This window comes from Balaenoptera physalus (assembly GCF_965194825.1).
Source record: "Balaenoptera physalus genome assembly, chromosome: 15".
Classification (NCBI taxonomy): domain Eukaryota; kingdom Metazoa; phylum Chordata; class Mammalia; order Artiodactyla; family Balaenopteridae; genus Balaenoptera; species Balaenoptera physalus.
In genome coordinates, this window is record NC_138894.1 from 55,458,989 (window position 1) to 55,480,272 (window position 21,284).

General features: G+C 34.8%; 1 protein-coding gene and 1 long non-coding RNA gene across 22 annotated transcripts in view; one reads left to right on the forward strand and one right to left on the reverse strand.

Moving 5' to 3' along the window:
- The window catches only part of LOC309644298, a 140,732-nt gene extending 124,558 nt beyond the window's left edge, over positions 1-16,174 (reverse strand). The window contains exon 1 of the long non-coding RNA XR_014254361.1: positions 1,022-16,174. This is a non-coding gene — a long non-coding RNA (uncharacterized lncRNA). The remainder of the gene's footprint in view (positions 1-1,021) is intronic.
- NRXN1 (neurexin 1) overlaps positions 1-21,284 on the forward strand; it is a 1,120,109-nt gene that overhangs the window by 46,764 nt on the left and 1,052,061 nt on the right. The gene's annotated exons all lie outside the window — the stretch shown is intronic.

The window sequence follows — 21,284 nt, forward strand, 5'->3', positions numbered from 1 at the left end:
ATCAACTTTGCATGTTTTCTCTTTATCATAGTTCCAAGGGAAAAGCACAACAATGTATGAAGTGACTTGACTCAAAAATCAGAATGTCAAACAGACATGCCCCTTAAACTGATATTTTTGAAACCCACACTTATTACTTTATTCATCCATCCAACCATTCATGCAACAAATACATATTGACAACCTGCGTCAGCCAAGCATTTTACTCAAAACAATTAGAAGAGTGTGCAAATTATAGTAATCAGATGTTCATCCCAGCATTGTTTACGATATCAGAAGTTAGAAGGAAAGAAACTAGATGTCCAGTGAGAGATTTTTTAGGTCAATCGTGGTATGATCATTAATAGCATATTGTACAGACATGAAGAACAGTGATGCAGATCATGTAAATACGTATGCCATGAAAATTCACTATTACTCAGTGAATAAGGCAGGTTATGGAATAATATTTTTAAATGTCTGTTCATTTAAAATCAAATCTGTCTACAATATGCATATGTTCTATCTGTTTGCATGGTGCGTTCTCTAGAAGGAGATATACCAAAATTTTAATGGTGTTTTCTTCTGGGTAGTGGAGTCTTTCCATGTCTATTTTTTTTCTCATCTTAAAAAATAAACAGTTAATTGAACAGTTATAAAAAATTAACATGTATAGATCATTATAGTACGAGTAGGAGGATATATTGCTTTCTGGTGGCCAAGTTTTAGTCAGGAAAATGGCCTGGTTAGTTTAGCAAAATCATCAACATCTGAAATACACATTAGAATGATTCCCAAGAGGAGACAGCTTTGCTTTCTTAGGTTTTTTTTTTTTTTTAGTCTACAATTGTGAACATTCTGAAAATAAGAATAGAAGAAATGCCTCATTTTTAATGATTAAGCATTTTTTAAGTAAGGCAGATGTGTTTTACATACTCATTTATGGTATGACTTTTTTTTAAAGTATTTCATTTCAGAAGAATTTATTCTTAAGAAATGCATGAAATCTCATGAGATAAATGGGAATTTACATATATTTCACATAAGGTTTTTCTTTATTTTTATTGGGGGTATAGTTGTTTTACAATGTTGTGTTAGTTTCTACTGTACAGCAAAGTGGAGTTCCCTGTGCTATACAGCAGGTTCTCATTAGTTATCTATTTTATACATATTAGTTAGTGTATATATGTCAATCCCAATCTCCCAATTCATCCCACTCTCCTTTTGACCTCTTGGTGTATGATATGACTTTTTTTTAAAGGAAGCAGATTTATAAAGTGATATGAGTTAAGGTAGCATAATAAATGGACACCACCTTTGGGTTTTGAAAGATAAGAGGGTTGAAATGACTTAGATAAATTCCATATCCTGACTTACATTCTGGAAAATAGGTCAGAAGAGAGTAGGAGTGTGCTTAATGCTGTGGATAGGCTCATGTTACTTTCAAGCTGTGTAATATTTCAGCTGAAAATAGAACTTAGTTTGCATTAGCATTAACTATTTCTTGTGTTTCACTTAAACCTGTAATATTTCCTGAATGAAAATTTAAATAGCTGAGATTATATTCCTTTCTACTGGGGCATGTGTGGTCTTTGTATATATGAATATATTTTTAAAAATATTTAAATGAATCACAAAAAAGTATAGATAATGAAAATCTTATATATAACATGTAAAATTATGTATATTATGTTAATATATATCATATATTGAGTGAAATATATTCATATTAAAATATGACTGAATAGATATTAAAGACTTTTCATGTTTAAAAAAGGAATTTTTCTTTCATTATGGAAGATAACACAAAATGATCATCTCTGACCCCAAAATATGTCTATAATTACATTTGTAAAACAAACCAAGATGATGTAATGAATATGTTCTAAATGTTCTCTCTTTCCCTGTTTTTTCTCTTCTTTTTATATGTGGTATGTTTAAATGTTAATGAAGTATCCTATCATGATCAATGAACCAAGAAATATTGAGCTTCATGAATTACTATTTATGTCACTTTAACTAAGTTTTTTTCACCCTTTTAATTCTATTATGCTGTTTGGTTAATTAAAAAGTGCCAATTCTAAGAATATTAACTTATGCCTTGAAAATTTCAAATGACCTGTTGAACAATTAAATTCAACATGAGAAGATATGTTTGACCTTTGATTAGCATCCTTTTTAATTTCTACAAGGAGGTAATGGAATCATTGGATTCTTCTAGGCTGTGTCTTAATTGGGAATCTCAGGCAAGTGTAGCAGAGCCTGCTCACTTAGGACGTTCGAATGTGGTTTAATTGATTACTCTTTGTGGTATACTTGGTCTTCCTCTTACAGAAATTCACACAGGGTCTCATTTCCTGACTACTGTGATCTTCTGACATTGTAGAGATGGGTTTTCATTTATTTTTCTCTTTAGTATGAATATTAACTAGTTGCTCCCTAATATTTGAATTCAGAAATTTCAACTTTATATTTAAATAGCATGGAACTTACCTTTATTTAACATGTGTAAGTTGTGTGCCTTCTCAAATCATAAAGGGATAACATTTGGAGGGGAAAAAAGGATAATGTTTTCTCTCCAAAACATAAATGAAGGAAAACTGTGCATGGAACAGCAATCCAAGAAAATGTAAAAAAAACAAACAAAACTGTTGAGATAAGCCAGCATTCAATTTGTCAATCATCCTCAAAGGAAAAAAAAAATTCAAGTGAATGAATTAAAATTTAATACAGTAAAAATTAGAGTCTTCCTTGAGTTCTAAGAAAGACCAAAAAACTACCCTCTTAGATGCAGAAGTAGAATCAGTTCCCCTGTATATTTATTGATTTTGCAAGAAAAATGTAAAAGAACTAATCACAATGTAAAATAATATAGTGCATCTTAAAAGAGCATAGAGAGGTATTAGGTGATGGTATAGGTTTTCATCAGAGCATAGAGGTGATACAGGCCTTACTGGGAGCAGTGCCATACAAGGGCCCGAGATTACACACAGATGTCTAGTCAAGGGAAGACTTGGATAAATTTTTTTTAATAATGTAAATGTGGTCCTTTCCATAGTGGCCCTAAGTCATTGCTTAAGTAGGCTAGTCTTCTCGTTGCCTGTGTGACAGTGAGCAATCTCAAAGAAAAGAACATGATTTCTTCTTCCCCTAGCATTGATGTTGCTTTCTGGATAACTCTCTGGTTGGCCCTTCTTGTGCAATCTGCACACTGCAGTAAAGGTTATCCTAAAGAGTGGGGTACTCTGATTTATTAATGTGGATTCCATGTCCATGGAAAGAGTTAGGGTCACATAATTGCATTCCCGTATGAATCCCAGGAGTCCTGTAGGGTCAGTTCTAAACAAACAAACAAACAGAAAAGGACATAAGGCAGAGCCAATAATTGCAGATGTCCACATAGATAGGATTTATCTTGTCAAAAAATAGGCTTAAGGATATTTCAGGAACAGTATATGAAATAAGGCTCAAAGGCAGAAGTGAACAAGGTATGTTTAGGGGACTTAGAATGGTGTTCCTGGTTGAGACAGAGTTGTTTTTAGGGAGCAGTAGAATCATAGTGAACTTGTTGAAGCCTTTGGTGCCAGGTTGCATTTGCTTTGCAGGCAATAGAGGGTTATAGAAAGAGATGTGTGTGTATGTGCGCTTGCGCTTGCACACAGTCATCCAATTTAAATCAGTGTTTTTCAAACTGTAACTTGCTTTAGGTGAGTAGTTCTCAAAGTTTTTGGTCTCCTGGTCCCTTTAAATTCTTAAAAATTACTGAGAAACCCAAAGAGCTTTTGTTTATGTGGTTATATTTATTGATATTTACTGTATTGTAAGTTAAAGCTGAGAAAAAATTTAAACAAAAGAATATGCAAGTATAACTTCCACTGTCTGTCAGGGTGTGACATCATCATATCATATAACTTCTAGAAAATTCTACAGTACACTCATCAGAGAATGAGAGTGAATAAGGCAAACGATGTTTTAGTATTATTATGAAAGAAGGTTGACCGTGTGGATCTCCTGAGATTGTCATGGGTACACCAAGAGACCCCTGGACCACATTTAGGAACCATACTTTGGAGGATCATGATATTAATTCAGTGGCTCATAATCAGTATTTGTGGAGTGGAATTAAATAAAATGAAACAGAATGAAAAGCGTTGGAAAATATGAATACATTGAATATATGAAGGATACAGTTTTTGTGAAATTTAATCAATTTGTGTGTGTATGTGATCAAATTTTGTCATAATGCAAAATATTTTTCTTATTAGGAGTTTTAGTTTTAAAACTTTGAAAATCACCTTTTAAAGTTACATTTATGATAGATATATTCAGTATTGGTGTGAAGGTTAGATTTCAGGTGGAAAAAAAACAGAAATGGGGAGACCAGTTACACAGGAATGACATCAAGGGACTGATTAAGAAAACGCCATGAACATGAATAGCCAATTTGTTCAAAAAAGGAAGAGCTCTTGGATATCTGTGATAAGAATAAAGTCTGAGTGCTTAGAGTGAAGCAAAAGCTCCACTAACAGACAATAAGATGGTCAGCAATTTTAGGTCAACTTTTCCTTAAATGTAACTGTGTCTCATATTCTGACAAATACTCTATTCTTTGCAGTTCCTTTAGCACAAATCCTGACCTCTTTTCTTCACATCCTGCTGCGTAAGCTGGAAAAGCACAATCCCCAGGTACAGGTCTCATTTTGCTTTTCAAGTCTGAAGATCTGTCAGGCATATGTCTGATAAATGTGAGTGAATCATAGTCAAAATGAGAATAATATGGAATAGAAGCTTATTTCCTGTCTCTTGTCTGGCATTTTGTACAAAAAGTCCTTATTATTCACCACAATCTTTATTGAAATACTCAAGCTGTATTCACTTCATGAGAAAAAATGGCAATTTGAATAATTGAGTGAATGTCACTTAAGGAGTTTTGCACGACTTTCCCTCACTCTCTGCTTGGGTAACCTGAATCACTCGGAGTGGAGGGCACTTCTCAGCCTGTTCTGTAATGTTCTGCAAATCATCTCATGAGTGATAGTATCTCTCTACACCAGATGGGTTATCTCATGGATGCAAGGACCTCATAATTGATTCTTTTTCTACTTTTACATCACATTCCATAGTTTTGAGTATACAGGGCTCAGTTAACATATGCTAATCAATTCGTTCAATATGAGAAACCAAAGAACCTCAATAACCATGTTTTTTTTCCCTTGAAATCCACTAATAATGATTGAGATAAATAACAAAAACTATGAAGCTAACATCATAATACTTACGTGGTATATAAAGATTTAGTTAAACCAAAATTTTCTACTTATTTAGAGATGAAGAAAGAGAATTGTTCCTTATATTGCCCCTAGGATACTTGGAGAACTTCAAAGGCCTTATAAATCACCAAAGACAGAACACTGTTTATAGTTACAGCTTGAATGCAAATTCTTCTATACTTAAATTCTTTTGCTGCATTAGCAGAACTTAAAGAGATGTTGAAGGGGGTGATGGTTTTGCTCTACTTTGGGTTAGTTTCACTTCACATAGATCATTACATTTTGTCTCTTTTTAGTACTCTCTTTAACAGGAGATCTAAGAAGTATTTAGAGCCAAACAGGCAAAATGATGAAGAGACTATAAAATCTTTTAAAAATTATTTATTTATTTTTTTATACAGCAGGTTCTTATTAGTTATCCATTTTATACATATTACTGTATATATGTCAATCCCAATCTCCCAATTCATCACACCACCAGCCCCCCTCCGCCACTTTCCCCCCTTGGTGTCTATACGTTTGTTCTCTACATGTGTGTCTCTATTTCTGCCCTGCAAACCGGTTCATCTGTACCATTTTTCTAGGTTCCACATATACGCGTTAATATACGATATTTGTTTTTCGCTTTCCAACTTACTTCACTCTGTGTGACAGATGAAAATACAGGTGGACCTCTAGATCCATCCATGTCTCTACAAATGACCCAATTCCGTTCCTTTTTATGGCTGAGTAGTATTCCATTGTATATATGTAGCACAACTTCTTTATCCATTCATCTGTCGATGGGCATTTAGGTTGCTTCCATGACCTGGCTATTGTAAATAGTGCTGCAATGAACATTGGGGTGCGTGTGTCTTTTTGAATTATGGTTTTCTCTGGGTATATGCCCAGTCGTGGGATTGCTGGGTCATACGGTAATTCTATTTTTAGTTTCTTAAGGAACCTCCATACTGTTCTCCATAGTGGCTGTATCAATTTACATTCCCACCAACAGTGCAAGAGGGTTCCCTTTTCTCCACACCCTCTCCAGCATTTGTTTGTAGATTTTCTGATGATGCCCATTCAAACTGGTGTGAGGTGATACCTCATTGTAGTTTTGATTTGCATTTCTCTAATGATTAGTGATGTTGAGCATCTTTTCATGTGCTTCTTGGCCATCTGTATGTCTTCTTTGGAGAAATGTCTATTTAGGTCTTCTGCCCATTTTTTGCTTGGGTTGTTTGTTTTTTTTAATATTGAGCTGCATGAACTGTTTATATATTTTGGAGATTAATCCTTTGTCCGTTGATTTGTCTGCAAATATTTTCTTCCATTCTGAGGGTTGTCTTTTCATCTTGTTTGTAGTTTCCTTTGCTGTGCAAAAGCTTTTCAGTTTCATTAAGTCCCATTTGTTTATTTTTGTTTCTATTTTCATTATTCTAGGAGGTGGATCAAAAAAGATCTTGCTGTGATTTATGTCAAAGAGTGTTCTTCCTATGTTTTCTTCTAAGAGTTTTATAGTGTCTGGTCTTACATTTAGGTCTCGAATCCATTTTGAGTTTATTTTTGTGTATGGTGTTAGGGAGTGTTCTAATTTCATTCTTTTACATGTAGCTGTCCAGTTTTCCCAGAATCACTTATTGAAGAGACTGTCTTTTCTCCATTGTATATCCTTGCCTCCTTTGTCATAGATTAGTTGACCATAGGTGCGTGGGTTTATCTCTGGGCTTTCTATCCTGTTTCATTGATCTATATTTCTGTTTTTGTGCCAGTACCATGTTGTCTTGATTACTGTAGCTTTGTAGTATGAGACTATAAAATTTTGATATATGATTACTTACTGAAGAAACAAAAAATGTTGAATGTAAAGAATGTGTGACTCCTGAAGCAGATGATAGCTGTCTTCAAGTGTGAGGAGGACTGTGTGCTTAGTGGGCTTTTTGGCTGAGATTAACCTCAGGTATCTTTGAGACAATTGGGAGTTATTATACAGGGACTGCAATTAGAAAATCATTAGCCCTTGGAAGCCTGGCTTCCTTCTTAAGAATTGTGCAGGGATAGTTCATATGTTTCTCTGCACCTCTCTGGACAGTTGCTCTTGCCAGTATTTGCCACTGCCTTTCAGGGAGCCAGTCTGATTAGTTCAGGTAATAATTATTGTCCCTTTGAGACACAGTGCTGCATCACTGGCTACTGCTGCAGTTGCTAGCCAGCCTCTAGATGGGATGCATTTGGATCAGGTCCCTACTTCCTGGTTTAATCTATAGCCAGCTCTCTGTTAGGGATCACTGAGTAGGAGGTCAATCGAAAGGGGGAAATCAGACATGAAAGGCACCAGGACTGAAATACTCAGTATGGACTGTCATGTGGGAGAGGATATATATGCAAAGGACAAGGCTACCATGTGCAGTTGCACAGATTGTGCCCTGCATAAGGGCATCTAGCAAAGAAGGCAAATGAGGGTTGATTTCCAGCTAGTATGCATCTTATCAAGTCTTGCCTCCAAGGCATTATGTCTCTACATGGAGGTGGCTCATTTATCAATTCCCCAAATATGGAATATAGATTGGTGGTAGCCATGGAATAAATGTAGATCAAAGCCACAGTGAAGCATGTTTCAGGCCAATATAAAACGATGGTATTGACATATCTATACTTCAGCAACGTAAGTATCTTGAGACTTTTTTTTAAAGTATGGACTTTTCCAAATGAAGTATATAATAATATACACAAGTTTTACATTCCAGTTTAAGGTGTTCACATTGTTAAGAGTTCCTTATAAGAATTCTTTGTTTCAAAAAAATTATTATGAGCAAAATAAGTTATCAGAGACTTAGTTATTTATAATGAATGCTATTTTGAGTCTCCAGCATATCTTCTCTTCTCCCTTACTGAAATCCCATTGAAGGAAGTGAGGAATATTAACATTCTCTTTGGAAAAATAAAATGTGCATAGTTTCAACCAACAGGTCCGTTCTAGCAAACTAGTAGGGTGAGCGGTGGAAATGGACATTGCCATTAAAAGGTAAATAAGAGAGAAAGAATTCGCCTATAAATTAGTAAATTTGCATTTATATTTTCTTGGGAAGGAATTTTTGAGAAGAAAATAAAAATCTAAAAAATCAACCATATAATGTTTGTAGAACATTATGAGGACTCCAGGCCCATTCTCAAAGGTGTGTATGTGTGTGTGTGTGTGTGTGTGTGTGTGTGTGTGTGTGTAAATGGGGTGAGAAGTTGGATCTGAAAAGCTTGCGTTAGGAGGAAACTATAATAGTGATAAAAAGCAAAGCTCAGAAGAAACAATTTCTGGAAACAAAAATAATTTGATTAAAATGTTCTTTTTAGGCTCATGGAAAGATGCAGGTCATTAAAAGAGCTCTATTGTATCTGGTAGCATAAAATGCAAAGATTAATAGGTTGTTATACAATGACAGCCCACATCTTGATTTAAATATGACAGCCCTGGGTTTAATTTTTTTTCATCTGTGTCAAGGTAGTGAACTTTCAAGATTTCATTATTTGTTTTCCTTCGACTGATCTTAATGATTTTTTGATGGTGTAAAAGATTCATTAAAAATCAAAGTTTGAATTAAGAATAATTCTTTTTGTAGGGTCCTTTAAATGTTTGGATTTTCTGAAGTCTACTTCTTGCTGTTTGCCTTGACATACATTAACTGCTATTATTGGAATTAAATGTGCTTTGCTATCCCATAGAACCCCAACATCTGTAGGAATCTAGCCAGTCAAAATGTGGGGTGTCAGATGTCTTGATTTTAGTGAATAATGTTCTGATAGTATTAAATATAGGGCTGTGAACTTTCAGTACTAAGCTTTTTTTTTTTTTAACATCTTTATTGGAGTGTAATTGCTTTACAGTGGTGTGTTAGTTTCTGCTTTATAACAAAGTGAATCAGTTATACATATACATATGTTCCCATATCTCTTCCCTCTTGCGTCTCCCTCCCTCCCACCCTCCCTATCCCACCCCTCTAGGTGGTCATAAAGCACCGAGCTGATCTCCCTGTGCTATGCAGCTAGTACTAAGCTTTAATCTAGGTATAATTATTGAATAAATCAATTAAAGAGTTGCCTTAGTAGTCCTAAAGTTAGATATATGTTCAGATTTTAAAACTTTTTTTTTTTTTTAATAAATTTATTTATTTATTTATATTTATTTTTGGCTGTGTTGGGTCTTCGTTTCTGTGCGAGGGCTTTCTCCAGTTGCGGCGAGCGGGGGCCACTCTTCATCGTGGTGCGCGGGCCTCTCACCGTCGCGGCCTCTCCCGTTGCGGAGCACAGGCTCCAGACGCGCAGGCTCAGTAGTTGTGGCTCACGGGCTTAGTCGCTCCGCGGCATGTGGGATCTTCCCAGACCAGGGCTCGACCCCGTGTCCCCTGCACTGGCAGGCAGATTCTTAACCACTGCGCCACCAGGGAAGCCCTAAAAACTTTTTTATTCCTACACTTTTTCTAACACTCATGAAACAACGTCTTTAAGTGTGAATAGTTTGGTAAAATCCAAATAGTACTGTATTTTCTGCTCAAAACTGTCTATTGCTAGTACAGTTCTTTCATGAAAGATGGTAAACCCTCCTAAGAGCCACTGATAAATTACTATCATGAAATAATAGCTGGGTAAATTCATCAAGAGAGTTTATGATTATTTAAAGTCAACCAACATTTATTAATCATTTACTATATGTATAAAATTTGAGATACAAAAATGAGAACATTAATTAAATGATATTTCTTGAGCATCTCCTATGTTCCAGGCATTCTTCTAGTCTGGAGGTACAGAAAGAAGCAAAATAAGTAAGATTTCTTCTCTTATGGGTCTCACATCATTAGGGAACAAAATCAGTCAATAAGTAATTACCATATTAATTAATGATACATGCTGTAGAAAATTAAAACAGTGTACATGACTGACTGGATGGGTACTTGCAATGGGTAATCTGGCAAGATTTCCATGAGAACATGGTAATAGAAAGGCAGGAAGGAGCCAGTCATGTGCAGTGCAGGGGGAAGAGCATTGCAGCAGAGGAAACATGCAGTGCAAGGGGACTAAGGTGGGGAAGGGCTTGGAGTTTTCCTGGGACTGAACTGGAGCAGGAGGTAAGGGGAGAGAGTGAGGAAATAAAAGCAGAACAGAAGTAGAAGTATAGACCAGGATATGGCATTTAAATATTTTTCTGACTGGTGTGTCAGTTCTTAGGCAAATTCGAAGCAGAAGAGTGATATGATACAACGTGGAACAACGAAATGACCAGTGAAGTTAAAATAGAGGTTATTGGAAGCTTTTAAAAGGAGGATTAGTGGAGTAATGGAGACAAAACCCAACTGGAGCAAATTGAGAGGAGAATAAGAAAGAGGAAGCAGAGATAGTACCTACAGAAAATTTTCTGTGAAGAAGAGCGGAGAAGTGGGCAGCACTAGGGGAATTTAGGTTCAAAGTAGTTTTGTTGCAGGACCCTTCCAGGGCCTGAGAGTGGGCTCTTGTCTAACACTTGGGAATGAATTGTCCGAGGAGATACACGTGCTGACAAAGCAAGAGACTTTATTGGGAAGGGACGCTAGGGCAGAGAGAAGCAGCGTAAGGGAACTCAGGAGAACTGCTCTGCCATGTGGCTCACAGTCGCAGGTTTTATGGTAATTGGATTGGTTTCCGGGTTGTTTCTGGCCAGTCACTCTGACTCAGGGTCCTTCCTGGTGTCGCGTGCATCTCTCAGCCAAGATGGATTCCAGCGAGAAAGATTGTGGGAGGTTGGTAGGACGTAGGGACTGGCATCTCCTCTCTTCTTTTGACCTTTCCTGAATTATTCCGGTTGATGGTAGGTTGTTTGTTCTGTGTTTCTTATGAGGACCTCCTGTTGTAAGATAACTCATGCAAGTGGTTACTATCAGGCCTGGCCAGGGTGGGCAGTTTTGGTCAGTGGTTTCCCCTAACAGTTTTTTCTTTGTAATGAAAAAATGTAACATTTGTGAATGTTGATGTGAATGGTCTAGTAAAAAGTGATAATTTGTGATTCAAATGAATGGTTTCATCTTCTCAGGAACAAAATCTTTGAGTCCAAGAAAGGAGGTGGGAAATCCAGATCCACTAGAGGAGTTGACCTTGACCTCTGATGGGTTAAAAAAAATTATCCACTATAACAGGAGGGAATGTAGAGAGCAGGGGTACAGATGGGGGTAGGGTTGTGGAATTGGTGGTCAGAGGCAGATAGGTCACTTTCATTTTCTCAGTGAATAATGACTGCGAATAAGTGAGTGGACTGGGTATAGGAGGTTTGAGAAGAGTGGAAAAGATGGGTAAAAAGGTTTCAGCGTTGTCACTAAGCATATCAATTCATAACGAATTGTTTCAGGCATTATGTGAAACTTTGAAATGTGGGTCACATTCTTTTGACTGGATCACATACAGAATGAAAAGAATATGCACAGAAGCCTTTGTGCAGAGAGACGGTGAAAGAGAATGGGTAGGGACAAACTTTTTGATAAACTTTGCCATCATTCTTTCTAGAACTCCTTATTCACTTATTCAGAAGAATTTCTTAGTAGTATTAATGTTATTTTATTTTTATTTTAAATCTCTAAGCGAATCCCTCCTTTTAGAACTACTCAGTTTCCTAGGTAGGAAGTTGTCCCCCAGGAGGTTCCTTAATGATTTCATTGAGAGGTGTAATCATTACTCATGGGCTCCATGCATTGCTATTATCGCCATGCTAAGTTTAGCCTTCGATTTTTTCATTCCATAATTTTAGCCTACTGTGAGATAAATGAGCAGAAAAACCAACTGCAATAATATGGACTCATCAAATTTCTAGAGCTAGAAAAGACCTTAGAAATGATGCAAGTTATCTCCTTTTGCTAAAGAGGAAAAAGCCCAGGGGGTGAAATGACTTACCCAACATCAACCCCTTCAATTGCAATACTAGGAGGAGAAGAAGGTATCTCCATTCCATCCCTTTACACTCTCTTATCATTTTGCACTTAGTTGAGGGTAAATAATTTGTTTGATATCATAATAGCTCTATACATGCACATTTCCTTTTCTGCATTTTGGACTCTTCATGATTAGTGGACCTCTTCCAGTTTTCCAGAATATCATCAGCAGACATCTTCCTTTAAAAAACTTGGCTGGCACCAAATTTTTAAATAAATATTATGTTGGGAGTTTACCTGCACTGTGTGGGGGATGGATTTAATTTAAGTAGCTAAAAGTAATTGTAGTATTCAGATGAGATGATAGATTTAACTAGATTTTCTCCAAAAGAAAATGTTAGAGGAAGCACATAAAGATTTGAAATAATTTTGAATGTATTTGTGCTAAATAAATATATTTGTCAAATACTGAGCCTGTATAAACCTATATTGTCTTTTAAGTCCAAGTGTCTTATGTCTCCCTTTGATTATCAGAAATTTAAGTCATGTATCTGAATTAGCATTAACAAAAGGTCAGAACCTAATGTGGGATTAAAATGGAGGAGAAATTTTAAAAAATAGATGTTGAAAGAAACTGATTTATTTAAAACAGTTTTTATTATTTAAAGCAATAAATTGGAAGATGACATTGTAATAACTTTTTTTCTTAGTTGTTGACAGCTTGATCTGATTTAGTGCCAAGCATCATAAAAGATGATTTACCAAAGCAAAACATATAGTTTGAATATATCCAAAAGAGCAATAGCTAATCTGGTTATGCAGTTTAGGAGGAGGTGTTATCCTGTTAAATCAAAATATATTATTCATTTTTTAAACAATAGAAAGAAGTTTGATTTATTAATGCATAGCAGTTACAGTACATTTTCCAAGGAAATTGAAGTAGATTTTCCCCATCCATTAATTTCCATTACTGCCCATTCATTTCTACCCACTGGCAGCCAGTGTACTCATGCAGCATTTGCCTCACATTTTTTATTAACTGATGTCTAGCAAATCCTACTCTCAGTCTTATCAAATGGCAGGCACTAAATTTTTTGGCAATCACATTAAAATAGAGATTCTATCTGGGAAGAGGTAACATAATAGCACAGGATGCCTTTCTAATGTAATGCCCATTAAGACGTTTATATGGCCGAAGAGAGTTGAAGAGTGTGCTCTTTTCCAGAGAAGATACAACCCTTTTCCTCATCATGCCTCATAAATGCCCAGGGGAAACAAAATAATAAGGCCCTCCATTATTGTCAGGGGAAAACTAAAGTAGCAGGCTAGACCTACAGGCTACAGGAATGCTGTTCATTGTAGATGTTATTAGTTTTTTGTTTTTAAAAAAAATCTCTATTGGGATTGGGGGAAAGCTAAGGTGGTGCCATGTAGAGGATTTAATTGGCTTACAGGCAGCTCTGTTAAGAATTTCCAGCACCTGACATTTCATAACAGCCAAGAATCATGTATACACACATACATATGTGTAATTATCTCACATTTGAATAAAATGCATAAGTGCTTTAGAGTTTCATGATTTTGAAGTGCAGTCTTAATTTTCAAAAAATACTGGAAAGGAAGTGTTCAGAATAACTGGGCAGTTTAAAGAAAATTGAAAATGTTAGGTGAGTTTTTTGTTCATTGCTATTAAGAAACAGAATATATAAAAGCTGATGATGTTGTATCATGTCTCTTGTATTTTAAAAATCTCCATTTTTTAGTAGGTGTAACTTTAAAGAATTGAAAATCATAATTCTATGGGAGAGAAGACAACGTGATAGGGAAAAGTGATGGTAGGTTCTTTACTGGCCTCATATGAAAAGTTCCATATAAATATATAAAACTAAAACTTTGTATGTTTGTGTAAAAAGCCTAAAACTAGCATGAATACTGAGGTCCATTTTAACTAGAAAATTGCATTCTTATTTAAAATTTTAAGGTTTTTCTTAAAAAGTACAATCTTTTATTTCCTTTGACTATGTTATTGCAGTTATTCATGCATAAAATTTATTAAGATCTGCTCATTTCTTGTCAGCATTGAAAGCCATAGGTTTTATCTAGCCAGTGATCTGACATGACATCAAACAAATCCACAAAAGATTTTACAAGTACATAAAATCCTAGAGAAAGCAAAACCTTTTAAACCGTTCAGGTAAAAATAAGTGTAATCTGGGCCATAAGATATTCATTCAAAGTCACTTTTGAAATATTTAAGTTTTAATAATATAAGTCAATTAAAAATATCAGTTTGAAATTTATCATTATTAAAAAAAAAATAATTGAGTGTCTATTGTGCAACAAGCTCTCAAAGAATTTTATCTGCCAAGTTTGAAGGCAGAGACCTGTACAAATGATCAGTAAACATGACGAACTCTATTTTATGACAATGCATTATTTTTCTGTGTTTTCTATATTAACTAATATTTTCCATTCATATAGCCCCCAAAACTGTAATGTCTTTCACTGAAATGAAACATATCAAACATGTACATTACATCATACATATGCACACTTACACATATACAGCACAGTCACTTACATGCATATATATGTGCATCTGTGTCGATGTGTATATAATAAATTGTGGTGTTATTTTAAAATGCTTCATAATTTTTTGAGAGAATAGGAAGGATGTGAAAGTCACATAGTTTTTCTCTCCCTTCACTGACTTCACGATGGATTCTTATCTCAGTTGTTTAATGAGAAGTACATCTAACTGTGTACTCAGCTCTTAAAAATAAAATTTAAAACTGGAAATTCTGTGTTTATTATTTTTTCCTTTAAATGCATTTACCTGGGCTCAACAAAAACTCCAGAATATGTTGCCTATTTTCTATCTTTAACTCTCTTAAGAAAGAATATTAAGCTCTCTTAGAAGCATCAGTGGGATTGTTCTCTTAAATGACTTAATGGAAATTGGAATCTGACCAGATTTAATACCTGATTATTAACAATATTTTCATGTGAGAATGTACATTAAGGTAAAACTCTACCTGAAATAAAGCATTTATGAACAACTGCCATATTATAATGTCTAAAGAAAAGTGGGTCTAAATGAAAAGTTGTCAATCAAATTCATGTAAAATGAATGATACCTAACTGGGTTTAAAAAAAAATTCATGGTGCCTTCTCTTACAAAATGCAAAATTCTTTTGGAGACAAAGTGGTCACAACTATTTGATACATTTGGATATTTGTAAATCAGGTTTTATTTTTAAAAAGCACACATTTGATGGAAAGGAGAAAGTCTGTTATCTTTTAACTGAAAAGCCAGACTAAATTTTGTGTTCTCCATCTTAAAGGAGCAGATGGACAGAATGCAGATTTCTATGCTACAGCATAGTAACAAAATCACTGGGAATTGTATATTGATTTTGTGGTCATCTGACAACATATGGATTCATTTTAAAGGTGGTCACAAGTTTCTCATTGCTTAAAATAAAATATGTCTTGACTCTTATTTTAAAATGGGAATTAGAATGGCAGAAAATTTGAGATGATTAATAAGATAAAGGTTTTTTCTTTGCATGGTCTGAACTTTCTACTGACTGGACAATTTCAAATGTATCAATAGTTCAGATGACAAGGATTTTGTAATGATTCCTGATGAAATACCATAACAGGATCTTAATATCTTCATTCCCCATTCTTTTGCATAGTAGGCAGAAAGTGAGATTCTGATTAGTGTATTGCTCTATTTTTTTTTTATCAAGAGAAAAACAATGGCATATATTTGATCTGGTGTTATTTGAGCTCAAATTAAACTGGGATGATGCTGGGTACAGGGATACCATAATTTATTAAACAAATCTTTTTTGTCGACTGTTTGCAAGGCATTGTGTATGGTGAATAGAAAGAGGCCCTTATTTTCAAAGCTATTTAATAAATAGAAGAGAGCCATTTATTCAAACATAAACTTTCCTTGGAAAGACATAATTCTTCATTAACAAGCTAGAGGTGTCTGCTTAAAAGCAAGGCCCTTATCAGTTAGTATCTCTGCTACTTTATATAATTGTGGGAAAGAAATCCCCATATCTTGCCTTTTTAAACATGCATGTGAGTGCCTGTGTATCCCCCATTTATGTAGACTGGCAGTGTCTCCATTAATAATGATCACTGAAGAATTTCCTGTGTCACATATTTGTAAGTACATAGTTCAACCCTCTATACTTGTAAGATGAATTCATCAATTAGGGAAAATTATAAATAAAGCTGTTGGAGGAAAGATAGTTAGGGACAAGTACTTTGTGAAAAAGATGCATTGGAGGAATTATATTTTTCCATTTCACCACTGTAAGATGTTTTCAGGAAATGAAAGAAACAAAGAGAAAAGAAAGAAAAAGAGGGAAGGGGAAAGAGAAAATAAAGGAATAAAGAAGGAAAGAAAGAGAGGAGGAAGGAAGGCAGTTAGGCAGGCAGGAGAGAAGGAAAGAAGGAAGGTACAAAGGAAAGAATATAGTTGTTCTCCTTCAGATAGGCCGCGTGTGAGCCATTGCTTTATTTAATATCAGAACAATCTTAATGGGCAATAGCATCCCAGCAAGTGCTGTGGTGAAGTAAAAATTGACAGATTAGTGTGGCAATTCCTAGTCAGATGTATGTACAACAAAAGATTTCTGCACTTGCAGCATATGCTATAGTCAATTTAGCATACGATTAGGGCTTCACTCATTTACCCTTAATGTGAAGGGAATAGAATTTCTTTTCCATGAGAGAAAAATCGTTGTAAAATAATTATTTATATAACCTATCTTAGTGAGACATTCTGTAATTCCAGATAACGGGATTAAGCCATCTTTGTGCATATCTGATAATCTTGGCTATGTTTTGCCTCCCTCTCATGCCTTCTTCTATAGGGTTGAGTATACAGAACATGTTCAATACTTTCTAGTTGACTGATAATGAACAAAACCTTAGGAAGGCTTCACCTGTGGTTTGGAAAATTGAGGTTATATGGGAGCAAAAGATTAATATACTAACTGGTACACTTGATTTCTCGATGAGGCTTAAATTGTTTTTATAATCAACATTTATGAAAACTTGAAAAAACTGAAGACAACATCTGTAGCAGAAATACAATTTCTGAGGCAAAACTAATGGTTAAGTCACCACTGGCACAAGAAAGAATACATAAGTCAGTGAGAGCCGGTAAACGTTGTGAAGCTTGTGGTGTGGGTCCCAGGGTCTTGAACATGGTTGCTTTGGGAAATAAAAGTAGGCAAACTTTCTTGGTTTTGTGGATACAGAGAAGACTACAAATTTAGAAGCTGTGATGTGTGGAGATTTAAATTTAAATTTCCCTGGTGCACATTAGGAGAAGATTCTCCATCATTGGATTGCTCTGGTGTTTTAAAGCACTTTGCATTGAGCTCACCTAGCAACTATGAAGAAAGAAACAGTGACCTCAGGGGAGACTCAGGAAGATAATCAGAATTTTAATTGGAAGGCAGGTGTGAAAAACAGTGATAGAGGGAATTATAAGCTGAAGGGAGATGGGCCTTTTGTTAATATTAACTACAGGCACATTCTAATTGTGGAACAGAACAGAGGTGTAGGATACATTTATATTCCATTTATTATTTTATATAAGTATGCGGAGCTCTCAATGTAAATGAAGATGAGAGTATTTTGTTAACTTAGGAAATAGTAAATAGTATTTTCAGAATCACTTCATATGTTAAAAAAGGTACTTTAAGGGCAAATGCCAACTTGTTCTCCAAATGCTTGAGATTTCTTACATTGCCTTTAATTTTTAAATTTACTTTCTATTTTGTTAATCATCAAGCCTACTCTAGAAATTGTCTTCAGCTATAATTAATAACTAATAGAAAATTTTGTAGATTCTCAAATGTAACAGATGGTATATATAAGAATAAACCCCGTTCCGTGGAAAATATGTTTACCTCTTCATATATACAATGATCTTTTTCTTCCTAGGAAAAGAATTAATAACATCCCCGTTTATTGACCCTGATTTAGTACCACAAATGCTCAGAGTATGGATCACCATTCTGGGCCATTTATTCTCAAGTAGACACCATCCTCAGTGCCGGAATTATTGGCCAGAATGTGTGGTCTGATTGAGTATATTGTGTAGCTTTTCTCCAAATGATATAGGTGAATCCAAATTGATCATATTATATTCTTTCTTTTTAGTTTACCTGTCTAGAACTTATATATTCCCTGTAGCTATTTGTTTATGTATAACGTTCTTTGTAAACAATAACCATATGGATTAGTTCAACAGCTACACCCTTGAGCAGTTTAGAAGAGTTACGTAAAACGAATGATGAATCCATCTTATGTATAACTTTTTTGTAGTGGTTTTATACTGTTTATTCCTTAAAGTGTTGTCCAGGAATCAGAAACATCAACGTCACTTGAGATTTTGTTAGAAATGCAGAATCTTAATGTTCAATCCACACGTACTGAGAAAGAATCTACATTTTAACAGTATATCCCAGAAGTTTGTATACATGTTAGTTTTAGAAGCTGTGAACTAGGTGACAAGCCAGAATCAAGGGTAAACATTTTTAAATGTTTTTTTTTTTTAAATAATTACCAATGAAAGCAATTTTGAGGAATGAATAGGTGGGAAAGACATAGATAAACACACTAAGCCTACACTAGGTCTTAGGGTCAGAATGAAACTTTGGGAAGAAAGTTGGAATTTGGCACAAAACTTGAAGACAAATGTGAACTCATAAAAGTTCTTAAATATGTGGATGGGGTAGGGGAAGGGATATGTGGGAAGGCTGCTTGTGGCAGGATTGTTGTGAGTTCTGCAGTTGTAAATAACCAGCACAGATTGGAATTATGAAGACATGGAAAAGGGTGAACATACCATCCAAAGGAAGTGATTTTTGTATAGAAATGCAAAGTAATTATGTATTCACTTATGAGTTAGTATCTACAGACTACTGAAGACTGTTAGTAATTGGGGACTTATGTCTAATCATAACAGGTCTTTTTTATATGTTGGTTTGCTTCCAACACATCAGACAGGAAGAGACTCACTAAGATGTTACATGCAGCTAAAGAGCTGAGCCATGATACTCTTGAGGAATGGAAGCTTTCCACCTTATGTGCGAAAGAAATGGTGGTGGACAAACCATGGCTCAAACACAAGCTCTGTTTAGATATGTGACTTAGAAAATTTTATGCTCTCTTAGCTTCATCTGCCTACTGTTTTACAGCCTAGAATTATTGTAAGATTTAAGTAAAACAGTGTATGTAAATCAGTTGGCATAACTTAAACACATAGGTTATGGTAATTATCATTATTTATTAAAAATATTATAGCAGCACAGGCCCCTGAGTATGTTTGGAATACATTCTGGCAAATAATAACAGTTGAAAATTTCACAAAATCATTATTTGTATTTTGTCTAGGTTTTTTTTAATCAAAAGAAGCATTCTTTTAAAGGGATCATGTAATTTCATTGCTGCCAGTTAGAAAGGTATCTATTCTAATCTTGGGTAATGCAATGATAATAAAACCTGTTTAGGTTTTGGAAACCTATACAGGACTTCTTATCCTAACTGAGGAACTAAGACTCTGGTTCCCAAAATGACACCCTGCAAGGAAGGATGGTATCCTAAAACAATAAGGAGGCGCCAGCTTTCAAATATTATGCTTGATTTATTATGTTCTTATAAAAAGGAAGAGAATAAATGAATATAGTAAAAAAAAATGTAATGTCCACATGGGATTCTTTTTTATCATTTAAAAAAAACAACAACTGTATCCTTGAAAAGCAGTTTCCTTTCACAAAATCACAGTGATTTGCTCTCACCTAATCTCATTTCTGCTCTATTTTAACGTTATGGAATGTTGAAAATGTGTCTAGAGAGGCACTATAGAGAAAGGGGAAATTTATTTGAGGTTAAGCATTTTGAAACCACTACATACTGGTTCTATCCTAAGAATTCTTAAGTATATACTCAATAATTCACACTTCTTTGCATGTCATTTCTCTCATGGTGTCTAGAAGAAAACTGGAATCTAGAACTGAATTCTGATCCTTAGTGGATAACTCTTTCAAGATTCAGTTTTCTTATTTGTAAAGGGGATATTATAACATACACTCAAGCCACTCCACAGGTCTACTGAGAGAAATGAATATAATGGACATGAAACAGTATAGTTCTGTCAATGGACATATAATTTCTAAAGGTCATATATCCATATCAGCATACCTGTAAATAGTGAGTAGTCAAAAGATGCATGCTGGGGGCTTCCCCGGTTGTCCAGTGGTTAAGACTCCATGCTTCCACTGCAGGGGGTGCAGGTTCGATCCTTGGCCAGGGAACTAAGATCCCACATGCAGTGCCACAGCCGAAAAAACAAAAAAGAGAGAGGACAATCTTATCATTGTGATTTGTACAACAACAAAGGAAACAAAGTGTTTAAAAAAAAAGATGCATGCTCATTTGTCCCAAATACGTGTTAGCTAATTTTTACAAAACCTTATTTTAGTTAATGTACTACTCATCTGAAAATGATGACAATAGGACAGATTTAAGGATTAAAAAGAGACATGTTTATACTATATTATTTTTATATCACATTTTGACTTCTAAGTTACAAGTTAATTTGTGCGAATTCAGTAAAGAATGGTAAATTTCTTGGAAATAGGCACTTGTGGTTTTGGTTTGTGTTTGCTCTTATTGTTTTTACTGTTTTGGTTAAACATCTAAATCTAGCCTGCTGGCATACTGGAAATTACATTTACAAGAAATAGAATCTGTTTTGTATTCTTCAAATATGTTTAAGCATAAATTATTTCATTTTGGGAAATAATCTTTACAAAGTTATTTACAAATATATGTTCTGGTAATTTCCAGATACATTTGGCTGTGTACTTAAATGCATAGTAGTGTCAGAATGTGGCAGTTGGGTATATTAAGAACTAACTCACTCTCAAAAAGTCTTGTGTTTACAAAACTGTGTCTGGACTGTAGAGACAACAAACAAATAAGAAGGAACCCTGCCTTGTTGTGAATCAGCATGAAGTGTTTTGGAAATAAGTTTCTATAATTCTTCTTAATGATTATAGACAAGATATACCATATTAAAAAAAAACTTCCCTATTTTTCTATTGATTTTTTTCCTGTTTATTTATAGAAT